The sequence below is a fragment of the Microcebus murinus genome, chromosome 22 (assembly GCF_040939455.1).
Source record: "Microcebus murinus isolate Inina chromosome 22, M.murinus_Inina_mat1.0, whole genome shotgun sequence".
Classification (NCBI taxonomy): domain Eukaryota; kingdom Metazoa; phylum Chordata; class Mammalia; order Primates; family Cheirogaleidae; genus Microcebus; species Microcebus murinus.
The window spans coordinates 9,416,235-9,428,235 of record NC_134125.1 but is presented as its reverse complement, the minus strand read 5'-3'; the positions used below and the strand labels follow the sequence as shown (position 1 = coordinate 9,428,235).

The 12,001-nt window shown below is 57.3% G+C and overlaps 1 protein-coding gene across 1 annotated transcript in view; it reads left to right on the top strand.

Annotated features, from left to right (window-relative positions):
- Positions 1-11,011, top strand: part of RBM19 (RNA binding motif protein 19) — a 130,995-nt gene extending 119,984 nt beyond the window's left edge. Inside the window, exon 25 of the mRNA XM_020282923.2 lies at positions 10,616-11,011. The gene's annotated coding sequence lies outside the window, so the exon portion shown is untranslated. The remainder of the gene's footprint in view (positions 1-10,615) is intronic.
- The last annotated feature ends 990 nt before the right edge of the window (positions 11,012-12,001 follow it).

Sequence of the window (12,001 nt, the reverse complement as noted above, 5' to 3'; positions counted from 1 at the left end):
TGAAATCAGGGGTCAGCAAACTATGGCCTTTTTTTTTTTTTTTTTTTTTTTTGCTGCTACTGTGGCCTGGTTTTGTAGATAAAGGTTTATCGGAACACAGCCACACCCACTGCTTTACAGACCCCCAGAGAGGGCGAGTGGCTTCTGTTAGCAGCAACGACTGGAGCCAGACTCCCTGGATTTGAATCTCAGCGCTGCCACTTACCCAGAGCGTGACCTTGAGCAAGCTCTGTGACCTCTCTGTGCCTCAGTGTTCCCACCTGGGAACCAAGATCAGCAACAAGACAGACTGGTTGGGGATGGGAGGATTCAGTGAGTGCTGAGAACGGTGCCTGCCTCGCTACTCGCTAAAGCTTCAGCTGTGGTTACCCCATCCCTCAACGGAAAGGCAGTGTCCCCGCACCCCAGGAGGCTGGAGTATTCCAGCAAAAGCCCCAGGCCAGGGCCTTCCGGGCCAGCAGGGGAATGGAAAGGGCCCTGCAGTCTCATTACAGCATTGCCAGAAGCCAGGGCACACTCCCCCCAGCCTCCTTAATAAACCCCGCTTGCCCTTAATTGCAGCTTTCATGAAAATGCTCTGCTGGGGCCACAGCGCCCCATCCTTGGGCTTAGGCCAATGGCAAACATTTGTTACCGTGCAGACTTCCGGTGGCAGCCGCTCCTGCCTTCCCTGGAAGCCGTCGGAGCCCTCCTGTTCTCTCCCTGCATGACTTTGAAGCCGTCGTTGTGGCAGGCTGCCCTGTAGCCCTGAGCGAGGGACAGGTGCCGCTCCAGGGGGCCTGGAGAGAGTGGGGATGGGGGATAGGCAGGCCTGGGGTCAGGGCGAGACCACCTCCGACAGCGCCGGGCCTTGCAGCAGCACAGCACAAAACACGTAGGCTGAGCCACAGCATATGTGCCTGACGGTGAGCTTACATATCAGTGTATAACATCTAGAAACACGCCTGATTTGCCGAAGAACTGCCTACGTGGGCGGGCACTGAGCCCCGTCGCAACCGTAAATGCAGTTAGATTGCACGAGACAGAGGTCGTTACTTATTTGCCTTTCTTTCAGTGAGAGGCCTGGAAGCTCGTTCCAGCGGGAGGCCAAGGCCATCCCAGCGGCAGTGGCCACCGTCACTGAGCCTTACTCTAGGCCAGGCGCTCTAAACGGGGGAGTCCTCGCTGCAGCCGGAAGAGACAGGCCGCTGTCCCCATTTGACAAATGCAGCTGAGGCTCAGAGAGATGGCACGCCTTGCCCAAGGTTGCAGGATATTAGAGGAAGGAATCAGGGGACTTGAACGTCGCTTTGTCTGCCCACAGTAAAGCAAAGAAACAAAGAACAGTGTTATTCAAAAAACAGTGACTATATAGGAATCTGGCTATAGTAGGGGGCTTGTTAAAATTCAGATAACCAGGCCCTCCTACCAAGTGAATTAGTATTAATGGGATTGAGGTTTAACACTCTGCATTAAACCAGACACCTTCTTCCCTGCCCCAACCCCTGCAATTTGCAGCCTGGTTTTGGATGCACTGTTATGAAGTATATATGTATATCTTCTGCCTTAGGGTATCAGATTCTTTGCTGTGAACAGAATATACCTCCTCTCAAACAGTCAGGGGAACATTTATAAAAGAGGACCATATATAAGGCTACCAAAGAAAACCTCAATGAATTCTGAAAACAGGAAATAATATTGATCACATCTTATGATTACATGTGATAAAAGTAGAAATTTGTATCAAAAAGTAGGAGAAAGAAAAGCTCTTATAAATTAAAATATTTTTCTCAAAGAATTTCAGTCAAAAAACAAACACCAAGGCCGGGCATGGTGGTGCACACCTGTAATCTCAGCACTTTGGGAGGCTGAGACAAGAGGATCACTTTAGGCCAAGAGTTTGAGACCAGCCTGGGTAATATAGCAAGACCCCATCTCTACAAAAAAATTATAAATTAGCTGGGTGTGGTGTGCGAGCCCGTAGTGCTAGCTACTTGGATGGCTGAGGCAGGAGGATTGTTTTAACTCAGGAGTTCAAGACTGCAGTGAGCTATGATTACATCACTACATTGCAGCCTGGGTGACAAAGCAAGACCTTGTCTCTAAGAATAGTTAATTAAAATAAGCATTGAAATTGCAGAATATCTTTTTTAAAAAATAAAAACACCCATGGTTCTGATAACAGCTAAAGCTATGCCTAGAGGAAAAGTCATAGCCTTAAATACCTACTACATAAGCACTAAGCTCTGCCAGTTCCATCTTGTATTAGTATCTCTTGCCACAATAACACTGCTTAATGAACAATCACAATACTCAGTGGCTTAAAACATTTAGGTGCTTATTTACCTCAGGAGTGTATAGGTGGGTTGAGCAGTCCTTGTCTCAGCTTGGTCGTTCATGCCTCTGCTTTCAGCTGCAGGTTAAGTCGGTGGCTTTGCAGACCTTGGCTGGGCTCTCCCGCGTCTCAGCACTGTCTCGTCCCCCAGCTGGCCAGCCCAGGCATCTTCTCGTGGGTAAGGCATAGGAGCAGGAAAGGAAGAGTTTGTTCCAAGCCTTTCGTGCCGAGTTTGCTGCTGCCCCACTGGCCAAAGCAAGTCACATGGTAGAGCCCAAAGTCAGCAAGGAGGGGCTCTCAGAAGGCATGGATATGGGGGTAGCAAAGGGCGAAAAGTGGGGCTGTGAACGCAGCCAGTCTCCCACATACCTCTGAAACACACCTTGCGCCCATCCCCCTCCTTGGGCACCTTCTTAGTGCCAGCCCCCGTCTGTCGCCTGGGTTATGGGGACAGCCTGCCTCTGCCCTTTCCTCTCTGCTTTCCCCCAGGTACCACTTGCTCTTCCTTCAGGTCTAGACACCACTCGCTCTGGGCAGTGTCCACTGGCCACCCACGACTCATGCCCTCCCCCGGGCCTCTGTAGGATGTGTCCCTCAGTGCACAGTAGAGTCACCCAGGTGTGGCTCTTTGAGGACAGGCCGTGTCGTGCCCACGACAGCATCCACGAGCAGGAGGCCCCACTACGTATTTGCTGCCACCCAGGGAGCCCCTAGGCTGGCCCCTTGAGAAACAGGACATTCAGAGACTTTCATTGCCCAAACCAGGAACATTCTGGCAGGAGGTGAGCTCAGCCTCCCCTGTGCTTGTCTTCCGACCTCAGGAGTATTCGAGCTGCCGAGGGACCCAGGTGGCACTCCTCAAGCCCCAGGGGCGAGTGGGCCCCCGAGTTAATTCCCTCCTGCCGGAAGGGTCTGCTCTCTGTCTTTCCTCCTCAGTGTGGTCCGTCCTGCTTGGTTGTCACAGCCAGGTGGGCGCCACAACCACCCAGAGGTGACCGGCAGGTTCCCTGTGGCTGGACAGCCTGCAGTCTCTGCCCTCTGCTAGGAAGGTGGGCCAGCCCTGCCCTCCCCGCCAGGGCCCGGCACCCTCAGGCTCCTGCTCAGACTGGGCTCGGATTGAAGGCGGTGCTCATCCCAGTCTCACGGTGCCCCCAGGGTCCTTCAGCGGCCGGAGCCAGTTCATTCCGGCTCCCCAGACTCGGTCATTTGAAACCCCGTGTTCCCTGGGAAACCTTTGAATTTAGAAATCTGAATTTTGGATTTAGCCTTATTTCTCTGCATTCTGGTTCCCGTCCAATTCCCTGCGCTTCCCGCCCTGGCTCCGCAGGCCCAAACCAGGAACGAGCAGCTCTACCCCGCCTCCCCTCCCAGCTGGCGCCGCCTCATTTCTTGGGGGACATGGAGGAGCCAACCCCTCTTTGTTCCTGCTCAGAGAAGCCCCGATTTTAACTTCCTCCAGTCTGAAAAGCAGGAAGTCTTCAGTGTGTCTCCTGTGCAGTTAGGCAGGTGATCTGCTTAGGACAGTGTCCACAGGCCGGTGCCCTCGCCCTCCACCCACTGCGAGCAGTTAAGCAGTTTTCAGAAGGACAGGGGTCGGCTGTATTTGCTTTTATTGCATCTTGCCTGAGAGTCTCGGCTTCTGGAGAAAAAGCCCTGGGACCCCCACGACGGGATCAGGGCGCATCCAAGAAGTCCAAGCCCTCGGGGGCTAGATCAGCTCCCCCCTTTAACCCGGAAGCACAGGCTTAAAAATCCCCTCCGCCTAGATTCTGCTTCCCAGGTCCGGAGCATGAGCCTGCCCCCTAGGGAGGATATGAGGGCTCCAGCCAAGGTCCTGGCTGGTGGGAGATGCCTATGCCGTTCATTCCACCGAGTTCTGCTAAATGCTGCGCTGGGTGGGGAGCCAAGGGTACAGGTCCAGGCCCCCAGGGGAGTCACCCCCAAACACCCAGAACCGGAATGGCAAAGGGCGTGCGTGAGAGCGTGAGGCTGGAGGCCCCGCACAGAGGGGGCAGCTGAGCAAAGAGAAGAGGAGGCTTAGGAGGGAGGAACGGCCTGGGTAGAGATGCAGTGGTGGGAACTGGTAGCCGAGTCCCTGGCTGCGCCCCCCCCTCCCCGCACGCTCAGCCCCCAGCCCCTCCTCTGGGTCACCTGCCCTGGCTGCAAAGCCCCGCCAGCCCCTCCAGGGTCCAGGATGGAACGCTGTCAGCCAGGGGCCCCTCCCAGGACGCTGTGCTGTCCCCATCTGGGGGCCGACACCGCAGCACAGGCTGCCCAGGTCCCCTGTCCCCGGCCCAGCCTCCTCCCCAGGCAGGGAGTCACGTGGCAGCTGACTGAGGTTTCAGATGTGTCCACTCATGAATATCAATCAGGCCTGGTAATTCACAGTAAGTGGGATCCAGATTGGCTAATAAGCAAGGCTTTCACCCCAAACTGGGTCTGGGGAAGGAGAGTGGCATCGGCGTGCAGCGGGCAGGTGTGGGCACGATGTGACCAGAATTGGAAACCCGATAGCAGAGCTGCAGACGGCAAGGGCCCTCGGGGCTCTCTCTCCCTGCCACGGAGCATGCGCAGCCCAGGGGGTGCTGGGAGCCGGGCAAGGGCTGGGGTCTTCCTCAGGGCAGGAGGAGGCAGGGCTGGGGAAAGGAGTGTGGCCTTGCAGGGGTATCCAGTGCCCACCCTGGCGTCTGGCTGGGGACCCTGCATGTTCCTCTCCATCCCAGCGGGAGCCGGGACTGCTCTCTGGTTGTGGGGTCCAATCCATGATCCAGGGGGGATGAGTTGGACCCCGAGAGCAGAGGGTGGCGCCCAGCCCTGCTCTCAGGAAATCCGAGGGCCAGGAATCTGAATTATGGACCATTTTGTTAAAATCCCAGCTCTACTGTTGTACAAGCCTGTGACCTCAGGAAAATTACCTGCGTGTTCTGTGCCTCAGTTTCCTCTTCTGTAAAATGGTGATGACAGGAACACCCCACCCCCACTCTGTTATACCATCATAACCGCCAGTGAGGAAGCGGGAGCCCAGAGAGGGCAGGTGACTCACCCAACACCACACAGCCCATGGTGGAGCCAGGGATGGAAACAGGCGACCAGACTCCCGGTTCTGTGCTCCCTGCCTGCGTGCTGTAGCCCTCAGCCTGCTGGGTCGGCCTCTACCTGTCGTCTCAAATACCCCCGTGCTGTCCTGCCCATCAGAGAAAGCAATTGCAAGCCTCCGGGAACTGGAATTTCCCTCTGGCCCCCAGCCGCAGGCTGCTCACACGCTGGGAAGAGCATTTGGATTTTTAACAGGATTTGCAGAGAAGAAATCAAGCCGAATCCTGTGCCTTCCCGGTGCAGTGCCGTCTTGGTGCCACCGTCCCCAGTTGCTAGGACAAGACCAGCCCCTGGCCTCACGTGGGGCAGGAACAGCAGCAGCAGCCTGACTCCAGGGGAGAGTGGGTATTCTGCCTCCAGCCACAAAGCCCTCCCCTCGGGGACAGTGGCTGACCCAGAGTAGGGACTGGAGATATTTGGGCCCCCGCTAGAAGACCCTGCAGCCCTCCAGGCACATCTTTGGCAGATTTGGCAGATTCTCGGGGCTGGGGTCTGAGTCCTTGGGACAGAATCCCTCTTTCTTTGCCACCTGAGTTTGAGGTCCCAAGGATTCAATGATCCATTAAGTCAGGTGATCAATTATCAAATCCTCACCACAGCCCCCTGGGTACTGCTATTTCCCCCATTTTACAGTTGAGGAAACTGAGGCTCAGGGCTGTGCCGGGGACTTCCCAGAGTCACACAGTCAGAAGAGGCTGGCGTGGCGTTCCTGCCGAGTCCCTGTGCCTTCCAACCCCACCGCTGGGCCCCAGCTGACGGCCTGCGAGAGAGAGCTAGTGCATTTGTTCTTTCGGCAGAACAGACACCTGCTAGCACCTTCCGTGGGCCGGGCTGGGCCTTGGCATCCACGGGGAAGAGAGTAGACACGGCCCGTCCCACGGAGCCCTCAATCCAGCGATTGCGGCAGACTGAGGACGCTGAGGTCAGGGTGCGCCTGGGCGTGAGTGTGTCTGTGTGTGCACACGCGTGTGGAAGGGACGGGAAGCTGCGGACATGGGTCTGCGGCTGTCCCGAGCTCCGCCTTGGCCTTCAGAAGACACAAGCCACCACCTTGGCGAGTCCAGGCGGCAGCCGGGGCACTCCCCCGCCACATTGGCTGTTTTTCTGACATGGGGCAACATAAAAAGCAGTTTAATAAACCGCAGCCTTCGTGACCCAGGGAGGCAAGGAGGTCGTCTGCCTTCATCACTGACAGGCCGCGTCGGTGCTGAGATGCCCCAGCCGGGACATCTTGAACGTGACCAAGAGTCCTGTGCAAAGGGGCTGCTGGGGACAAGGCCTCAGGGCTCCCCACGGCGACAGCTGACAGCGCTGGGTGTTACGCCAGGGCTGGGCTGGGAAGCGAGGCGGCAGCGTTTGGACTTGGGTGAGGCAGGGCTGTGGGCACGTGGTCAGGCTGGGTTCAGCTCAGGGTGGCTCAGCCTCAGTTTCCCTTAACATGCAAGCAGCATTTCCCCCGCCTGGCCCAAACACCTGGGCGGGCCGTGTTCTGTTCCATTGTGGCACAGGTGAGGGGCCAGTCCTGGACGGCTTCGAGAGCGCCCGCCCTGCCCTACCGCTCTGCGTGAATGCATTCATCCCGCCGTGGCCACCACCCTTTGAGGCACCTCCTCCCCTTTTCCAGACAAGGAACAGGGGACACAGAGAAGTGTCACGATGTGCCCAAGACCGCACAGCTCCAAGGTCGGAACCCAGGGAGTCTAGTTCCAGAGCCGCACCCTCGGTCATGGCGCAGCGTGACTCTGGGGTGGCCCGTCACACGCCGCCTGCACCGCTCGGCCAGGGAAGTCGGAGCCCAGCGAAGGTGAGCTCCCAGCTCTGAGCACCTTCTCTGAGTTGGAGCAGACGGTGGCCAGGCCCAAGCTGTGGCAGGTGAGAGTCGACGAGGGGAAAGGCTTGATTCATGAGGAAGTAGGGCACGGCTCGGTGTCCTCGCTCCTGATCAAACGTTAGACGCTAAAGGGCGCATCCAGGGGTCGCTGGACCCCAGGCCAAGGCCCTGCCCTGCGGCTGAGATCCAGCCCTGCCACCTGCCTCTGGGATCCTTGTCCCCTCGCTTTCATTCTGCAAAGCGGCCATCCATTTATTTGGTAAAGACGTATGGAGAGCCACCGAATGCCAGTCCCTGGTGCAGGTGCTGGCTGAGGACTCAGCAGGGACTAGAACAGGTGCAAAGCCCCAGCCCTCCTGACGCTCTCAGCAGGTCACAATGTAGCGTAACGTCGGGCACAGAGAGGGCTGGAAGTCAGCAAGGTGAGGGCACCAAGGTGGTAGGGGAGCACCGTCACACAGGGCCCAGGGATCAGCCGGAAGAAAGGGTGTCGGGAGCCCCCGCCCAGGGCCCACGCATAGTAAGTGCTCAATGAACAGCAGCCCCTGTGGTGGAGCTGACCGTCGTTGCTATCTGCATTCCTATTCCCATCGATTCTTAAGCGGATGCCGGGTCAGCTCCAAATTTCCCAGCCTTAACTGCAAAGACGGGCGATATTCACGGGCCGTGGGGAATACAGGGGCCAGCTTGCCGCTGCTGCTAATTTTTATTTGCATCTCAAGTGGGCCTGGTTGCCTCTGCAGTGTGGGGAAGTGCAGTGCGGACCCGGTGGGTGCGGCGGGCACCTGCCCCCTAGTCAGGGCGTCCAGCGCCTGTGAGTCCGTGGCCGGCGGCTGGTGAGGGTTTGCCATCGGAGCTCGGAGGCCCAGCCGCTGCTGCCTCCCATGAAACACTGGGTGGTTTCTCATTTTCCCCTTGAGTGGTTTCACAGCCCAGCTGAACCTGCAGCGCAGGCTGGCGGGTCGGAGACCCAGGCCCAGGCAGGGAGGCCGGCGAGGGGAATCAAATACCCCCCACTCTGTGCCCTGCCCCCACCAAAAGAAAAAAAAAAACATTAATCAGGAAGAGTTCAAGGGAGAAAGTGATTTACAAATACTAGCCCTGCCTCTTCCCCCGGGGCCAAGATGAGTATTCACCAAATACAAAGATATACACAGCATAGAGATTCCCACTTTTGGAAATTTATTTTGCAAAGGGAGCAGCAGATTGCACAAAGACACCCTGTTCCAGCTCCTTATCTTTCAAAGCAGAGATTTACCCCCTAGTTCATTTCCCTAAAGTGTGGTTCGGCTGCAGAATGCTTTTGGTGATTGGGATCCTCTGGGGCCACCAGCCGGATCGGGATCAGCTTTCGGCACAGGGGTGGCATGAAAGCTGGAAGTGCTACTGTTGGAACTGCCCCGGCACAAGGTGCTTATTAACAATGCCTGTCTGTAGCCATGGGAGGGAGGCTACTACGCCCGTTTTCCAGATGCAGGAACTGAGGCTCAGAGAGGTCTGGTGACTTACCCAGGGTCACACAGCTCAGAAACAGCAGGATCAGGCTTCAGGGCCCCGGGTCTGTCTTACCCTAAAGTCAGCGCTCTTTCCGGAGGGTACCCGGATGGGCAGGAGCAGTGAGAGGGAGAACGAGCCCATCATCTTGCAGACAGTTTCTGGCCCAGGGTCCAGGCAGTCCCTGTCCACTGCAGTATGGACGGCATCGGTTCACCGTGGGGCTCACAGGTCCTCTTTGCAGCTTTTGATCGCTCGGCCCAGGCCCCCGGCGGGGCGGGCGGCATGTGCGGGCATCTCCACGTGCCTTCTCTTCCCTCCTGGGGCTCGAACAGGTGTGACCGGGGCCGTCCAGGCTGGGCTGCACCAAGGCCAGCTTCTCGGAGTGTGCCAAAGTGCCAGAGGCTTCTGGGGGCCAGGCACCCGCCACACCCTGCCAGCTTTGTCCACTGCCAGCCACCTTGCTGTCCCTGCCAGCGGCTCCCGGCCCCTGGTTTTCGCCAGGCCTCTGCTCGGCGGTGGCCTTATCGGGAGGCTGTCCCTTCCACCTGCGTACGTAGTGTCCCGTGACACGCTCTACCCGCCGACCGACTGCATTTTCCTCCTAGCACTTACCACCCACCGACGTACTTTATATTTGTTTGTTTATTGCCCGCTCCTCCTGCCTCCCCAAACTAGAATGTTCCATCAGGGCAGGGCATGTTATCTTGGTCACTGCTGAGTCCCCAGTGCCCAGAACGGCGCCTGGGGCAAAGGCACGCAGATGTGGAGCGAACGAGACTGATCGGTAGGCAGAGAGCACCACGTGCTCCCTCCTCGGGCGCCAACAACCCTTCCTATCCCCACTTCACAGATCAGAAGACTGAGGCCCTGGGACACAGTGTCTCACAGGTGGAAAACCAAGACTCCTTGACACTGCAGTGGCCACTCTGCACAAATGCAGAGGGCCCCCGTGTCACCCTTCAGGGGCGACAGCATGACATGCCCTCCACAAAGGAGACAAGTTTGATGCTTGGCAAGCCGTTGCTTTCTAAATAAATAAATAGGAATAAAATCAAATAAGAAGTTGGAGACTTGGGTTGGCCGGCATGGCTCCCGGTCCCCGGCGAGGCCGCAGCGGCTGTCTGTGCGGGGTCCGGGGCCTGCTGGCAGCGGGCCGGAAGGCGCGCCCGCCTTCGTTAGAATGCAGCCGTTGGATCGCTCCCTTCTCTCTGATGGCTGCGAGTGATTGACACTTACAAATTACCCAGCCGAAAGTGTCGAGTCTTTGACCCCTGAGTAACATCTTTGGCAAGCCTGAGATTTGCCAGCATTTTGTCATCTAATTACTACAAATCCCTTGAAAATTCACTGGCTGGTGAATTTTTAATGCGGGGCAATTTCAATGTGATGCATGGTCCAGATGGGTTCTTGCGTTTCTCACCTCTCTCTCTCCCCCTCTTTCTCCCCTTCTCTCCCTTTCTCCTGTCTCCATCCCTCTTTGCTTAACTTTTTTTCTTTTTTTTCTTTAAATCTCACAAACTTTTGAATGAGCTCTTAGCAGGAGCCCTACCTGCCCCGAGAGTTTGGGTGGAGCCGCTGCAGGTCGTGCTGTCCTCACATCTGGTCCCTTCCACACTGTTGTCTGGCAGTGTGCTCGCAGAGGGCTCCCCGGGAAAGTGCCTCCCTCCTGCCTCCCAGGAGCGCGGCTTTGCCCCCACCCTGGCCTTCCCCAGCTAGCATGAGAAGCCAGCCTCTGCCCCAGCTCAGCCTGTGCGCGGTCGCCTTCCCCAGGCACGTGGGCAGGTGACTCTCCGCAAGGTTGGTTCGACTCTTGGGCAAAGCAAGTGTGTCACCGCGAGAGTGTCTCACCACCATTTTTTTTTAACCTCGTCCTTTAGGTCCTCAGAAGGTGAGGTCCATCGAGGCAGAGCAGAGACTGGATCTCCCGCCCTGTGTGCTTGGACATTTCACTCTGAGATGCCACCCGGCTCGGGGAGCTGGACTTTCTCCGGCCAAGCGTCGCCCGGACCTGTGCCGTGGCCTGAACTTGAACCTTCAACGCAGGGGAAGCCAGACCTGCCAGCGCTCAGGGCTTCTTCCCCACCTGAGCAGAATCGCTTTCAAACCACAAATGAGAAGACGCCCGTGAACGAGATACACGGGTCCCATTCTCTGAAGAGTCGCCCTCCCCGTTCCTACGTGGTTTTTAAATATTTCTGATTCTTTTATTTTTTCACCTATGAAATGTGCATTGGATTCTTATTTCTAAATACAAAACCAGATTTTTTTTTAAACTTTGTACCCGAACAGCCCTCTGTGTGGACGCTCCCCTCCTGGACAAGAGGGAGGGTACAGATCAGTCACTGTGTTTCCTCCTTGTTGACCTCGCAGAGATAAGTCCCTTCCGCCACCCCCGCCAGCCGCCCCGCCCCCTCCCGCCCCTCCCGCTCTCCCCCTGCTCAGGGAAGGGAGGTTTTGCCCTTCAGTCCCGTTTCTGGTTACATATGTACACGGCTGATAAAATATTCCACTTCACCCCTTCTCCCCCGTGGGACCCGCCGTCTTACGGGAAAAGGGTTTGTATGACAGCGACCGCAACAGACGACGTGTCGCCTAGAAACCGAGGTGGGGGGGCAACTCTCCCCCCCCCCCCCCCCCCCCCCCCGCTCCTCTTCATTCCGATTCCCTCTCCTGGTTCTGACAACGGCCTCATCGCTGGAGAGGAAAGGCTCGGGCTTCTTCCGTGGGCTCTGGCCGAGGTCCAGGTGGTCCCTCCTGTCCTTGAGAGAGGGAGGGTGCTACCAAGGTCCCGGCCATTTGCTTTCTGGCAACGGCCACCTCCCCAGTACTTTGCCCGGGGCCACCCGGGCCTGCGAAGGGGTCGGTTCTGCCCTAAGCAGGCAGAGTGTCTGTCACCCAGTGGCTCGCTGAGTCCACGCTGGGCTCGCCCTCCCTGCCTGCCCTCCACAGCTGGGGCCGGAGCAGAATTGGGGTGGTGGGGGGCGTTCCAAAAAGAGCAAGCGTGGCCGAATGGATGGGATCCAGCCACTAGAAAAGGAGGGCCTGGGCACTGTGCACGGAGGGGAGGGCTGAGATCGTCCATGAAGGAGCAAAATAAAGAAAGGTCTTGGGGTTTCGCCCAGAGGGCTCAGGGGTGACTCCAGGTGGTGCCTTTGAGGATACTGATTCCTGCCTCTCTCTCCTCCCACTGGATTCTCTCATTCTCTCTCTTACACAGCCTCCCTTCTTGCGTTCTCCAAATCCAGAATATTCTAGAACCAGAA